Source organism: Gopherus flavomarginatus, chromosome 10 (assembly GCF_025201925.1).
Source record: "Gopherus flavomarginatus isolate rGopFla2 chromosome 10, rGopFla2.mat.asm, whole genome shotgun sequence".
Lineage (NCBI taxonomy): Eukaryota > Metazoa > Chordata > Testudines > Testudinidae > Gopherus > Gopherus flavomarginatus.
The window spans coordinates 23,186,306-23,202,148 of NC_066626.1; the positions used below are offsets into that span (position 1 = coordinate 23,186,306).

Consider the following 15,843-nt stretch of genomic DNA (forward strand, 5'->3'; position numbering starts at 1 on the left):
CTGGGATGAGCTTGGGAAAAGTCGGTGAAGATGGGCAGAAGGGCCTGTATTGACTAAAGCCCATGTCCTCCAGAATCTGGAAATGAAGCCCGGATTCCTGAGTCTTAACATTCCTCTGTTGTCAGCAAATATTTGTGAAAGCCACTGGAAAAAAAATTCATTCCCCCCTCTAATGCTGGTCCACAGAGAGGATGACAACTTGCTGTTGCTAGCAGTTACCCCCTTAGTTCAAGTGAGAAAGGTCTATATTGTATATCTAAAAGTTCCAGCCCTGCTGATGACCCGTGTGAGGGGTCAGTATGGTTACACATGATAGTACAGTCAAACCTTGCAATAATGCACCCCGCCATAATGTGAAATTGCATATAACACGATCACAGGTTGGCTCCTCTTTTAAGGCATAATACAGTACGATACTGTACTAATGGTCCCCAACACCATGGCAGGAGAGAGAAGCTGCAGCCCTGCACCTGCTGGGGACAGAGAACTCCGAGGCTATGGGTGCCGGTGCTCTCTGTCCCCAGCAGGTGCGGGGCTGCAGCTTCTCTCCGGCTTCTCTGGGGCTGTGGGTGCCGGTGCTGTCTGTTCCTGGCAGACTGGGAGCCGCGGCTCCTCTTGAAGCTGGAGAGAAGCCGCGGCCCAGCACCTGCCAGGGACGGAGAGCACCGGCGTCCACAGCCCCGGAGTTCTCTGTCCCCGTCAGGCGGGGAACCGTGGCTCCTCTTGAACTCTGAGAGAAGCCGCAGCCCAGCACCTGCCGGGGACAGAGAGCACCGGCATCCGCAGCCCCGGCATTCTCTGTCCCTGGCAGGCGGGGAACTGTGGCTCCTCTTAAACCAGGAGAGAAGCCGCGGCCCTGTGCCTGCCGGGGACAGAGAGCACCGGCATCCGCAGCCCCAGAGTTCTCTGTCTCTGGCAGGCGAGGAGCCGCGCGCGGCTCCTCTCCCCTGCTAGGCACTAGGCAGCACACATCAGTGCACTGCGTTGGGGACCACTGACAAACCCCGCTATACCGTGACCCCGCATTTAGTGCGATCGAAGTTTTTGGACCCCAAACATCACGTTATAGTGGGGTTTCACTGTATTTTTTTTTGTTCTTTTTCAGTTTGCTTTTTTAAAAAAACTAGGAAATTACATAAAAAAAATGAAGCAGCCTCATTAACTGCATAACTCTGGTTCATTCCTTGAGCATGCTCCATCCTGTGCACTGAATGAGGCAGGAATCCTAAGGACAAAATGTTATGTAATCATATAACTGAAGACTGCAACATAATGCATGGGCAACCTTAAATGTGACATTTTCTAACTTTAGAGTTCTTGGCTTTGCAACCTTAATAATCTTTTAATGTAGCCTTTCTATGTAATATATGTTTTGTTGTGGCATAGCTTTGGTTGAAATAGAATTGAATAAGAAATATCTAACGTTTCCCTTTAAGGAGATCTAAGAAAAGCCATTGAAACAGTCAGCTGTCCCACTTAGTTACCTTCTATTTTTTGAAAAGAAACCTTTTTCAACTAAAAGTTGATAAGATTGGAAGGAGAGATTTCATTCACTTCCAGCACTCAACAGGTAACAGCAGAGAAACCTTCAGCGGCATTTTTGGGGAGTGCTCAGGCAAATCTAGAGAAACAAGTAATTTAAGTCCCAAGTATCTAACCTAAATTCCAGTTTGGGTGGATTGCAATTGGTAGCAGATTTTGCAGCCAAAACTGTGTGTTGATGTTTTAATGGTTTAAAATTGATAAGCACTTAATTTTGAAGGTGAGTTATTTCCATGATATAATAGACATTGATTTGGATCAAGAGAAAGATGGTGAGGGTGAAAAAGAGGAAGCTGTTTAAAATTCAGAATTCATATTTCCTAGAACTATTTGTTCCTGCATAAATTTCTCTTCTCTGCAGCAATGGTCGTGATCATTTACCTTCTCACCATAAGCAGCTGCAATCCATTTTCTCTGGTTTGCTCATTCTTCTATAAATCTGTTTCTTTATATCTTATTCTTTTGTTGGTGTCTGTTCCTTTTTAGCACTTGCTTAAGCTTTTGTCTATGGACTTGGTGCAGAGCAGCCCTCATTTGTGGTTGGTATAGTTAGTTTTGCTGTTTACATTCTCATGCTATGTTTTACTCTATATTTAATTTGGATTATTAAAGATCTAATGTATTTCATAAGCAGAGTCTGTGTATCTTAGGTTTGGTTTAGAACAGAGGTAGGCAACCTATGGCACATGTGTCGAAGGCGGCACATGAGCTGATTTTCAATGGCACACTGCTCGGATCCTGGCCACCAGTCTGGAGGGCTCTGCATTTTAATTTAATTTTAAATGAAGCTTCATAAACCTTTTAAAAACCTTATTGTCCTATGTCTGTTTTAGCATCGAAAGAGTTATTACATAGGAGCTCGTGGGAGAGGGAAAGAGAGACTGAATTGTGTTTAAGGTAGGATGGGTTATCGCACAGGAGCTGATGAGAGAGAATGTTTCTGATTTAAAGTAGGATGACTGCATGATGTTGTTTCTAAGGAAACTGGTACTGGAAGCATGTATGAGGTGAGCGAATATTTGCTCTTAAGATACACTTTTTAAACAGTGCAAACATAGTTTTATTATTTTAATGGAATAATGATGTCTTGTGTGTTGCTGTATTAAAGGTTATATAATAGTTCTCTCTTGTTATAGTACTGTTTCCAGAACCTATTTAACAGAGCGTAGAAATGTATTTTTTCAAATACAGAGCTGCTTCAAGGAGAATATTTTGATTTTTTTCCCCCAGAGTGTTTAAAACTACTGTCTTTTGTTCTTCGTATAAGCTGTTTAAAAATAGGAGTTTTGCTGCAAGTGAGCAAGATATTTCTCCATTTTATCCAAGTCCTTTGGCCCCGGGGACAAGCTGGACCCAGCTTCTCTGATGAGGCTTCCTGGTTTCTGCAGCTCTCCATTGCTGAAGTGTGGCAAACTGGAAATTTTGCAGAAGCTTCGAGTAATCTTAAAATGAAGGTTTTATTGATTTAGATAGGAAAATGCATATTATCAGTGTAATGCATTTTTGCATTGAATTCAATACACATTTCAATTTTGGAATGTTTTTCTGTTTTGTAGATGGCCTTAAATTTTCTGTTTTCAGCATGCTGCTAGAATTTTGCATCTACAAAGCGTAACTTCACTGTATTAGTTGAAGAAAGATGAAGAGTTTGGCAGCGGAGCCTTGTGGCACCCAAGAAGGCACCGGAGGCAGTTTGGGTGTTAAACACTCAGGATGAGGTAGAACCCTTTTGGAATGGGAAATGGGTTGCATCTTTTCTTTCCCTCTCCTTTTTGGGCAGGGGTGTAAGTGATTTGACTCTTTTGGACGGGGACTGAACACTTTGGTTGAAGGTCAAGCCCCACTGAAGTCAATGAGAGTGTTGTCATTGACTTCTGTTGAGCCAGGCTTTTACCCATAGTTTTTCCATTCCAGCAATTCTTGACAGTAACCAGCTGCAGCTGCCCTTGGGGTTAAAACAAGATTCTGTAACATGGTTATACACTTTGCCCCCTCTGTCCTGATGGACAAGGAACAATCATAGCATGTTTGCTCTACAATCATGTGTCACAAATGTATTTTTAACATATTTATTTTATTGTAGACTCAACATGTTTTTAAATCTGACTAAAAGTCCGAAATAGAGGAGAGTTCATCTTCTGTTAAAAGGAGAAAGCAGAGCTGGTTGATTTTAAATCACCAAATGGAAAGTCATGATTTAAATAATCAATTGTAATCAACTTCTCTATTTGTACTTCAGTTACTTTGTAAAGAAAAGTGCATTCTCCTTGGTTATCATTAAGACATGCTGATATACAACTATTTATGACCTTTGACGAGCAGCTCCTTGCCAGACTCCTGGCTTAGTTTTTGTCAGTTACACTTGAATTTGAAATTCCTGGATTTTAGGTTGCTGTACAATCACATCTGATGAAGGTTCCCTAGCACACAACTGGGAATCTAAACTGCACTGCATGAATCATGAACTCTAGTAACAGTCTAAGTTGGACTCATTATCTTAAAGGTCATGTCCCTTTGTGTAACTTCTCCCCTCTGTTTCACACCAGCATAACAGTCTTATATCTAAAAAGACTGAAATGGTCATCTCTCCTTAATTGTCAGCAAGTGTTGTTGCTCTCTGACGGTCAATTGACTTCCCCCTAAGAATGAGCAGGACATGAAGCCATATGTTGCATAGCTCTGTATTCTCAGATTTTTTGTGCAATGTATTTTCATTCTGATGAAAGTTTAAATAATAGTCATGTTCTGTAGCTAGAGGAGTTGATTGGACCCTTCTTGTCTGTATTGCTGTTTCATTACAGAAGTTGATAGGTTCTTAGAGGGTTTATTAATGCAGTGTTTGATCTATACCAATTGTGAGAGTGATTTTAATAAGCTGTATCTGAGGTTTTGGAAGAATATAGTGAACATTGTCTGATGTTAGGAGTGACTTCTTTAAAGTGGGAACTTATTTCTAGCAAGCAAATAGAGGAGGATTTTATATAGAAGAGGATTTTGTGGTTTTTTTAAACAAGGAAATTGCATGTGTGGAATGGAAACAATTTTCTGCACTCTTTCTGTTGTTATCTTCATTGTCACTGATTTTATATACACATTTTCTAGGGGTAGTCGTTACTGATGACTACATTTCACCAGTTCGTTCCAAAACTTATTGATGTGGTAGATGCAGTAGCTGTTTATAGAATCATAGAAATGTATGGCTGGAAGGGCTCAAGAGGTCAGATAGTCAAGGCCCCTGTGCTGAGGCAGGGCCAACTAAAGCTACACCATTCTGGACAGCTTTTGTCCACCCTGTTCTTAAAAACCTCCAGTGATGGGGATTCCGTAGCTTCCCATGGAAGCCTGTTCTAGAGCTTAACTATCCTTATAGTGGGAAAACTTTTCCCAACATCTAACCTAAATCTACCTTGCTGCAGATGAAGCCCATTACTACTTGTCCTACCTTCAGTGGACATGTAGAACAACTGATCACTGTCCTCTTTATAACAGCCCTTAATATATTTGAAGACTGTTATCAAGTTCCCCCTCATTTGTCTTTTCTCAAGACTAAAAGTGCTCAGTTGTTTTTATGTTTCTTCGTAGGTCAAGTTTTCTAAACCCTTTTCATTGTTGTTGCTCTCCTCTGGATGGTTTCCAGTCTGTCCATGTCTTTCCTAAAGTGTGGCATCCAGACTTGGACACACTAAGCCAGCTGAGGCCTCTCCAGTGCTGAGTAGAGCAAGACTGTTGCCTCTCATGTCTTATGACACTCCTGTTAATACACCCCAGAATGACATTAGCCTTTTTCACAGCTTTATCACATTGTTGACTGGCGTTCAATGTATGATCCACTATAACTCCCTAATCCTTTTCAGCAGTACAACTGCATAGTCATTTATTCCCCATTTTGTAGTTGTGCATAAGATTTTTCTTTCCTAAATAAAGTACTTTACACTTTATTAAATTATATCTTGTTGATTTCAGACTATTACACTTAAATAATTAGGATGACTGGAAGTCTCAGGAGTTAATAATTAAATAAACAACATTTCATCTCTGAGTTTAGAAGTGGCTAGATTAGGAATAATTAAGTACTGCAATCTAGTGGTCATTTTTGTAGACATAGGAAATTAATTTGGGTTTTGTGGGTAACTGTCCACTTTGCACAATCACTGTCACAGTTGTGGCTGGCTGATGCCATGTTGCCCCTCTCTGCAGAGAGGCCAAAAAGTAAATGGACATATAAAAATGGAACTATTGCCCTGCAATCTTTATAGCAGATTGTAGGTGAAAGTTGTGACAGTGCGGAGAAACTTTAACAGCCACTGCCTGTGCTGTACCTGCTGTAAAGGTAAATCAAGGAATTTTGTCTCCAAGGCTCAGTTATGACACTTCTTGTAGTTCTTTTTGGCTCCTTCCCTCTTCAGAGGGGCTGGGCACTTGTTCCCTGTGGGTTGTCCCTTTAATATGGAGGTCACATAGACTGACATCTTTCATGAAAAATTATTCACTTACATTTTTTCATTAATTATCACATTGAATTTACTATGGAAAGCGAAAGTCTAAGAAAGTGTTATTAACTGGCCTCCCAATAGAAATGAAGTTGCTGTGGTAGCAGCTGCCATCTTCTGAAGGCCGAACTGAATAAACTATTAACCATTTTCACAAAAATCTCTATTTTCATGGTCATCTTTGTAGAGTGTTTTACAGTATTCCCTGAAATCCTGATTAGGTTGCTGTTTGTTTAGGTGGCAGAGGAGAGCATTCTGTTTTACTAAATTACTAGTGGCAGTGGTACTATGTAGAGCTAGAGAGCAGAATACGGTAAAGCGGTAGAGTTAGAGTAAATGCACCAGGCATGGTAATTATTTTTAAAGTACTTTATGATGGATCTACAATACCCTGTCTGTGGGCACAAAAGCTTATGCTCAAATAAATTTGTTAGTCTCTAAGGTGCCACAAGTATTCTTGTTCTTTTTATGGATACAGACTAACATGGCTACTGCTCTGAAACCTGATTTATGTGAGGCAACAGTCTTTCGAGCTGTGAGCAGCTACTGCATTCCTGACTCAAGCCTTTCTGTTTTTAGCTGTAAAGTATTTTATGTAAAGTATTTTTAAAAACTGGGTGTAGATTATTTTGGGATGATGAGTATTTTGGTAATTTTATTAATAAAAGTCCACATAGCAAAAATTTCTCAAAGTGTATTTAGAGTTGTTTTTAACCTTTATTACTTGCTTTAAAAATGTGTGAACTTCAATGGAAACAAAAATACCAGTCTTGGTCTTGCAGTGTTTTTTAATGTTTGTTGTAAATCTCCACTGCTTGTTTGCAAAGAGAGACCTCTCCTGGATTTAGGAGGAACCCGTTACGAGCAGGAAGTGGATTAAGAAAGCTGGAAGATGTTTTGCAGCATCCAGCATTTGAATTGCAAGGTAGAGAACTTCTTGCCGATATCATGCTTCAGTGGGGTAATTCTTGGCCAGGGTGAGTGTATACTTTTTCAAAATTGATGCAGTGGGGCTCGGTAAATGGTTTGGGGGGAAGGTATAGTAGGCAAAAAGAGGCCTCTCTCTCTTTTGTTGATTGGAGGTGTGCATGTGTGTTCCTAAGCCCTATGGGAAGGGAAGAGCTGGGGCTGCCTTTCTTTGATTGGATCAGAGAATTAGCTTCTGAGCTGGTATTAATATGGTTTGAAAGGGCATACTTCTTGGGTGTAAGGTGATGGAATGGAGTCGTCAGGGACTTCTTTATATAATTGTGGAGAAGAGGGCTAGATTGTGAGACCTCTCCCTTAGGATATTTAGGAGATCTTATGTTCAGCCTGCCAGCTTCTCACCTCCAGCCTTTAACCTCTTCTTTAGGTGCTTCAGTTGTACTCCTGGAGTGGGGACAGAGTAGTAGGATCCCCTGCCCTGCACTTCAGGTGTTCTAGCTTGGATCGTTTTGTAGACTGTTTGGCTTTCTGTCTATACTATATTCCTTGCCTATGTTAGTAGGGCATCAAAGGTCCCACATTGTATCTAGGAAGCAGTGGGTAACATAGAAGAGAGATTTACAGAGGTAGATTCAAATATGTGGGGATATTTTAAATAAAAGACCGAAGTTGTTTTTTTGTTATCCATTGTTCTTTGAAAACTGTGTATGGTTAGGATGTAAAAAAATCAAATAAATTAAAAAAGGTGTGCTCAATTATTGCTAACCAGAGCTGTAGCAGAAGTTACATTAGACTGCCATCATAATGGGGCTTTTTTGTACAGGTATGTTTGGTGAAGAGGATTTTGTTTTAAAAGCTTTGACCATGTACTATATATATTCAGTTTATGCTAAACTGGAAAATGTATCAATCCCCCTCTTGCCCAGAGAGCTGAGGCTGGCAAGTAGTAACTACTTCTCCTCACTATGTAAATCCTTTTAAAAATAGTTGTTTACCACTTTTTGGTATCTCAAAATGCAAATGGCATGCTGTTGGAATTAAGAATAGCAAACGTTTTCTGGAATTAAGAATAAAATTTTCTCTACCGTTATTCTGTAATTTATAGATATCCAGTATTAGATGAAATAGTATGTATTTTATAATGTATAGTGCATGTATTTTATTCTTCCTTATGATGTAATAAAACCTATATATTTTCTTTTAGCAAAGTTCAAGTTTGGATGCAGCTATAAAGATTGTTTTTACCTGGGAATCTTAGTTAATTTTTTACTCCAGTTATCTTATGTTCTGGTCTAGGGTATGAACTTGAGAAATGGTATTCTATCCTTTTACATTTAGGTATCTGTTTTAATTCTGGCAGATCCAAAGCACTTTGCAAATTCTGTATATATGTGTATGATAGTTAATAAAATAAAAACCTGGAACACTTCCCCCTCCGCTGAATGTAGTCATCTGTGGGGTGGGATACATCAGCTATCTGATAGTCCGCAACATTGTTACATAAAAACGATTAAATGAGAACCAGAGAGAGATTGTGTGTATGAAGTAATATAAATTGTGACCCTGCCTAATTAATACCACTTTGTAATCTGTAGAAAGTAATCTTTGAACCTTTTAATGATGATAACTGATAGTCCTGACTTTTTAAAAAATGTTCATAAAATGCAAGACATAATTGAGTTGGGAAAATAGTTTGTGTTTAAGTTTTATTCTATAGGTGGGATGCCAGGTGAGCATACAAACAGACTATTTTGTCAGTCTTCAACCTAGATAGTGCTTGTATTTGGACACATGTACCCCTTGTTGGCCTGATAACATACACCCTCTTAAGTATGTCCTGGAAGTGTCAAAACAAGCAGCTGTACTGATGTAATCAAACAACTATGTCAGCATGTGGACGTTTTGTTGAGTAGACGGGTAGGTAGATCCGATATTAGAAAAGACTAAAATAAAAAACAGCTCTTCTATAAAAATGTTCTATAAATCTTTTTTTCTCTTTCTTTTTTCTTTTTCTTTCTTTAACCTACCTTTAGATTCAATGTATGAAGCATAAATGTGGATTTTTATCCAAAAGCTAATATCTTTGGGGTAAGATTAAGTGAAGATCTGAGCCAGTAGTTTAAATGAGAACATAGAAATCATTTTTCTTTTGATTGTTTTTCATAATTTAGTTTATTTTCTGACTTTCGATGTTTTAATTTTAGAGAACTTATTGCTCATTTTTAGTAGTAAAACTTGTTGGTTCCCACACCACTCCCCTTCTGGAGAAAAATAAAACCAGGACCCACTGCAAACTCCTGCCTCCAGAAGTGAATGAGCATGAGGAACCTTTAGACTTCTATTTAAAAGTTTTATGTTTTACAAAAACAAACAATCCCACTGTGTTTTAGTTTTTGCTTTTAGATTTCATCAGTTTTAACCTAAAACTGGAAAACAATCTGTTACATGCCAAAAGTTTATGTACTGTACATTGGGTACTTTTTCTGATTGATGTTTTTAAAAACATGCAGAGCAAGATTGTATTTGTTGCTCCTTGTAATATAGCCATTTTGCAGGGAGCAACTAATGTAACATTTTAATCCGGCTTAAGTTTTTTAAAGTTTCTGCCAAGAGGAGGTACTTAATAAACAATGGATGCAGTCTTTATGCTGTGGGTGATGTTGTTTCTGCTGGGTGTGTGAGGGCCAAAGATTATGTGTACACACTTTGGGCAGTTGCAGTATGCTCTTTGTTACAAAGTTATAGCTACAGTGTTCTATTGACTATTCTTTTGCTGTGTAACTTAACTCCTGACTGCTAGTTGGGCAGAAAATTTCTGAAATAAGTTAATGATTGTGCTATTGGAACGCCCTCCATTTCTGTCCTTTTACATTAGGAACATTAGGACTTTTCTGAAATGTGACTGAAGCTTTTGAATTTGCTATTTTTCAACTATTGGGATATTTTCTTAGTACAGCAGGTTTGTTCATATGTAAGGGGAAATTCTGACTCGGAGAGAGTCACTGGTTCTTCACACTCATTAATTTGTGTCACTAAATCTATAGTACTGCACTGCCATTCCCATTCACTGCACCTCCACTATACATCTAACAGAACTGACAATGGGTCTGATATATGTTTCTGCTGATAGCCTTCTAAGTCTCTGTGTTTCAACAGAAGTCAGCTTTCTTTGTGTTTTTACTGCAGATTTGTTCTGAATTTCGGAGCTAGAGGGCAAAAAGCCTTTGTTGTTTAAAATACAGAGCAACATTCAGTGCTTAGCCCAGCATTATAAAATGTATATTTTGTCTTCCTACTGGAACCCTGACATTGCTTCATATAGACCAATGGTTGTTGGAGACTGTTTTATAAAGCATATTTCTACATCCTTTATGCTAGGTTTCTCCAAAGAAATAGCCACATTTGCACTTACTGCGGAACTGGCCTTACCTTTTTGGGCTCACTTGGTGTATGGTGTTTGTATACTGTGACCACTTGTTCAGAATCTTAGCAAAATCTTCCAATCTACAGTAATCGTTTGAAGACAGAATGGAAAGAGGAGTCATTGTCTAAGAGCTGATAGAAGCAAATACTGTATCAGTCTTGTTTCAAATACAGTGATTTGTTGCTTTTCTGTATGTGGAGGAATCCTTGTGCTGGTTTTTGTTTTGTTTTTGGTGGGTCTTTTTGTGAGGTTATATAATGAAATTATATTGATTATATTACTTTAAAAGTACTCATACTAAGATTAATAATTTAAATAAAATATCTGCAGGTTTTCTGGAATGTGACTGGTTGCTGTGTAGTACAGATAAATGATGAGAAATGTTTATTATTATATGGAGCTATACTTATCTCGTAGAACTGTAAGGGACCTTGAAAGGTGGAATCAAGTCCCCTGCCTTCACAGCAGTACCAAGTATGGTCCCTGACAGATTTTTGCCCCAGATCCCTAAATGGCCCCCTCAAGGATTGAACTCACAACACTAGGTTTAGCAGGCCAATGCTCAAACCACTGAACTATCCCTCCCCCCAGTCTTAACTTATTTGGTTGTGATCCTGCAATTAGCACCATGCAGGAAGACCCATATGCCTATGCAAAATCCCCCTGATTTTTAGTGGGGCTCTGCACGGACATAAATCCCCTCATGTAGGTCATATTTCAAGTTCAGGACCAAAGAATGTTTTAACACATTCTAAAACAGGGTTAGTCAATTATTTTTTGTCAGTGTCCAAATTTTGTGGTTAAGGTATAGTCAAGGAGCAGATTCCAGAGAAAATAATAAAATAAATAATTAAATGAAAATACTTTTGGGTCCGTTCAAAAGCCTCTAGTGGGCCGTATTTGGCCTGTGGTCCGCCTGTTGACTACTGCAGAGGTCAAGGAAGAGGGAGGAACGTGTCAGGTCCCTGGGTGATCGCTACTTCCCACCTCCCAACACAGATATAATGAGGTTGAGTAGTGCCTGTATAAGAAAAACTAAAACTACTGAATATTCCTCAAAGAAGGTTTTTAATGACTTTAAACTATAAAGGCAACACAGACAAAATAAAAAAAAGCAAGATTAAAGACCAGCACTGAATAAAGATTAATATAAATGGCAAGTATACTGAAGACAAGCACAGGTACATGTAAAGTTATTGTTCATTAGCTATTTACTACTATCTTAACACTATAGTATCGATACAACTTGAGATCAATTCTGCCCAAGCAACCAGACTTCTTTACTCCATAACCTTACCCTGCATTCACCTGAGAATACGTTACCCTTCAGTCGTCCATTTTCCGCACTGGCCAGGTACAGACAGTTGTGAAGTGCACGTCCCTTTGGTTTAGGGAGGGTGGGTCAGGTTTTTCTTATGACCAAAACACACACACATACAGTCCCATGCCTTCGTACTTTTTATCTGATCAGTCCACCACGTCTTAAAACAGACTGACCAGTTAGGGTCAGCCAAATCTTTATTGTGGTTAGCGTTGTCGCCTTGGCTGTATAATTTATGCTTCCTTATCTCTTTGTGTCACTTTGACTGTATAATTTATACTTACTTATTTTCTTGTAGCCAGTTGTTTTAATTGTGGGTTAGACAAACTGTGCCCGGGGACACCACTCATCTCCTTTTATAGGAGTTAGAATGTGTTATCTGGTTGCAGCGCGTTTTGACCACAAGTCAAAGCTTACTTCAGCAAAGCATGCCCTCTTCACCTCTGCAAAGCGGAAGTTTGAGGCCTTACACTGACAATACCTTTGTTCATTTTAAGCTTGGCAATACTTTTGCTCAGAGATTAATCACAACTATTGTTCTAAAACATGGAAGTTTATAGGGTTCTTGGCTACAATGAATGAAAGGGAGAACATGCACTTGAAATACTAACATTTCTGTCTGAAAAGTTTGTTTTAGAGTTCAAGTAACAAGTGAGATTACTATAGCTGAAAGAATGAAAAAATATTTTTCTGTTTTTCTGTCTATTTTGTGCGTTTGACAGCAGTCTGCGCATAGCTGGTTTCTCTGTTCTGCTTGGATAGTCATTTTTTACGTGCTTGAAGAGATTCGTATGAATATCAACATGGAAGAAGAACCATCTCCTTTTTTAAAGGATTTAAAAAAATAATCAGATATTACATAGCGATTCCTGTAAGAAATTGCATAAAAATGTTTGATTACAGAAAATTCATACTGTCCCTTTAAGTTCACTCTGTTTTTATTTGTTGTAAAAGCTACCAGTTGAACTTTAGCCTAATGTGAGCTGCTGTTCTGCTTAATATATGTTTTACTAATATTGAGAGAAAGGGACTTTTTACTAACTGTTTGTATTGGAGAAGGTACAATAGTAACTTAAACAGTATAGAATGGAACAGTTCCATACACTTTGGAAACACATCGTAGGATTTCAGCATCTTATTCTCACTAATCGACCTAGGCTTGGCTTGTGAGTGTGCACACTTTAGCGTGAGTGAAAGAGCCCTGTAGTATTGAATGTACAACTGAAAGTGCTCAGTGATACAGTAGGATAATCCAAGGTACTCTTCAACTATACTGAAGTCATTAAAATATACTAACAATAAGAAGGTGGAGTCTTCGGAGTTCAGTGATCCTGAAGTGAGCTGAGGTGTACAAAATCTTTATTTGCAATAGAAGTCCCTAGCTAATGGCTCCTACATTATATTGGCAAGTATACTGACTTTTCTCGGCAGTGACAATTTCCCTGAAGTGATTTTGAAACTTTTCACCTTGTAGTAAATATATATCAGAACAAAATGCTTGCGATGGGAAGAAGGAACACTTTTTAAGACATGCTGCTGTTATGGTTTGGATCTTTTGATTTTTATGTTCTGAAGATTCAGACTATTGATTGTGCTTAATCTTGCAAAAATACTAATTTTAATAAGTGTGTCTTATGGGTATCTTTTATATGTACTGTTCATTATCAAATTTCATTTTTAGTGTTCGTTCGATCTTTGTGTTTTATACTGGTGCCAGTCACTGCAGCATCTGAACACCTTCCCTATAAATTCTGTTAAAAAATTCCTAGTAAATTTCACATAATCTCTGGTTCTCTTCCTTTTTAGGGTAAAACACTGTTTGGGGTGTTGTGTTTGTTATAGATTTTTTTTGGGAGGGTGCGAGGGAATGAATGTGTTTTAGTGGATTGAGTAATGCTTTTTAGCTGGTAATTTCTATAGGTTGTCTATGATGCAGAAAAATGTATTAAGTAAAATACGTATAGTGTGTAGTTTTCGAAAGCCCATCTTGTGTCTTTATTTTGATTATCTCAGATTTTTTATTTTCATCTTTCACAGAACTGAGGAATATTTTAAAGCTTGACAAATGCATTCCAGACTGGAAAACTGCTGCATTATTCCTCCTCCTCCTCCTCCTTCATTAGAGAACTGACTTCTTAAAACAGAGGTAAAGTTGGACATGGCACATGCAATAGCAAATTTTTATACCAATCATGACAAACTGAATCATGACTTTTTAGTAACTTCTTCTCTGGTGTTTCCTGTGGTTTCTTTAAATAACCGTATTCAGGTGTCATGCAAACTATGACTGCTAATCACTGGCTTCTGAAATCTACTTGCGAATGACATTGTTTGCTATTTTTGTTTCCAAAGCATGCTTTTTTTAGTTATCTTCTATTATTGATAGTATCTAATGCAGAAAGCAGTTCTACTAGAACAGGTACTTCTTAAATTCAAGTAAATCTACTGTTGTTACTAATACTACCACAGTTTAAGTACCCAAAAAGTACTGCATGCTTAAAAAACACTTAAGACAGATCCTTGTCGTGAAGAGCGTATATTCACAGAGCGTGATCATATGACTACTTAGTGGCCAGTGCAGTGCTTACTGTCATGAGCAGTCCAATTCAGACAAGCAATGTGCCAAAGAAAAATGCCTTGATGTTCTCAGAAAATCAATTTTGGGATATTTATTTCTACTTCAATATCTTACCCCTTTTCCCACAGCAAGATTTTAGAAATAAGCCTACTCTATCGCACAAGTAAAGTCTCCTGCAGCAATATAGAGGTTGGGGGAAATGACACAACTTCAAGGAGCCCTGGTAGAATATTGACTTATCTTTATCTAGGCTATATACAGTTTCCACAAGGAAGGGCATCTGATTTGGATATGGATAAAGACCTCTTTAATGTTTTTAATGAAGTAAACACTAATGGGAAATGTGTGATCATGGGAGACTTTAACTTCCCAGATATAGACTGGAAGACAAGTGCTAGCAAGGATAATAGGGCTCAGATTTTTCTGGATGTGATAGCAGATGGATTTCTTCACCAAGTAGTTGAAGAACCAACAAGAGGGGATGCCATTTTAGATTTGGTTTTGGTGAGTAGTGAGCACCTCATAGAAGAAATGGTTGTAGGGGACAACCTTGGTTTGAGTGATCATGAGCTAATTCAGTTCAAACTAGATGAAAGGATAAACAAAAATAGATCTGGGACTAGGGTTTTTGACTTCTCGAGGGCTAACTTTAAAGAATTAAGGAAATTAGTTAGGGAAGTGGATTGGACTGAAGAACTTGTGGATCTAAATGTGGAGGAGGCCTGGAATTACTTTAAGTCGCAGCTGCAGAAACTATCGGAAGCCTGCAACCCAAGAAAGGGGAAAAAAACCACAGGCAGGAGTTGTAGACCAAGCTGGATGAGCAAGCATCTCAGAGAGGTGATTAAGAAAAAGCAGAGAGCCTACAAGGAGTGGAAGATGGGCGGGATTAGCAAGGAAAGCTACCTTAGTGAGGTCAGAACATGTAGGGATAAAGTGAGAAGGACCTTGCAAAGGGAATTAAAACCAATAGTAAAAGGTTCTATAGCCATATAAATAAGAAGAAAACGAAGACAGAAGAAGTGGGACCGCCAAACACTGAGGATGGAAAGGAGGTTAAGGATAACCTAGGCATGGCCCAATATCTAAATAAGTACTTTGCTTCAGTCTTTAATAAGGCTAATGGGAAGCTTAGGGGTAATGGAAGGATGACAAACGAGAATGAGGATATGGAGGTGGATATTACCACATCTGAGGTAGAAGCCAAACTTGAACAGCTTAATGGGACAAAATCGGAGGGCCCATTCAATTTTCATCCAAGAATATTAAAGGAACTGGCACATGAAATTGCAAGCCCATTAGCGAGAATTTTTAATGAATCAGTAAACTCAGGGGTTGTACCGTACGACTGGAGAATTGCTAACATAGTTCCTATCTTTAAGAAAAGGAAAAAAAGTGATCCGAGTAACTATAGGCCTGTTAGTTTGACATCTGTAGTATGTAAGGTCTTGGAAAAAATTTTGAAGGAGAAAGTAGTTAAGGACGTTGAGGTCAATGGTAATTGGGACAAATTACAACATGGTTTTACTAAAGGTAGATCGTGCCAAACCAACCTGATCTC

At 38.6% G+C, this 15,843-nt stretch overlaps 1 protein-coding gene across 13 annotated transcripts in view; it reads left to right on the forward strand.

The window, feature by feature from the left end:
* The window catches only part of HYCC2 (hyccin PI4KA lipid kinase complex subunit 2), a 94,911-nt gene that overhangs the window by 19,164 nt on the left and 59,904 nt on the right, over nucleotides 1-15,843 (forward strand). For 10 of the 13 annotated variants that reach the window (XR_007768367.1, XM_050916616.1, XM_050916615.1 and 7 more), the window contains one exon: nucleotides 13,742-13,850. The exons of 2 other annotated variants lie outside the window; for them this stretch is intronic. The gene's annotated coding sequence lies outside the window, so the exon portion shown is untranslated. Of the gene's footprint in view, nucleotides 1-8,676; nucleotides 8,877-13,741; nucleotides 13,851-15,843 lie in introns of all 13 variants that reach the window. One more of the 13 variants, XM_050916618.1, reaches the window with a different exon arrangement.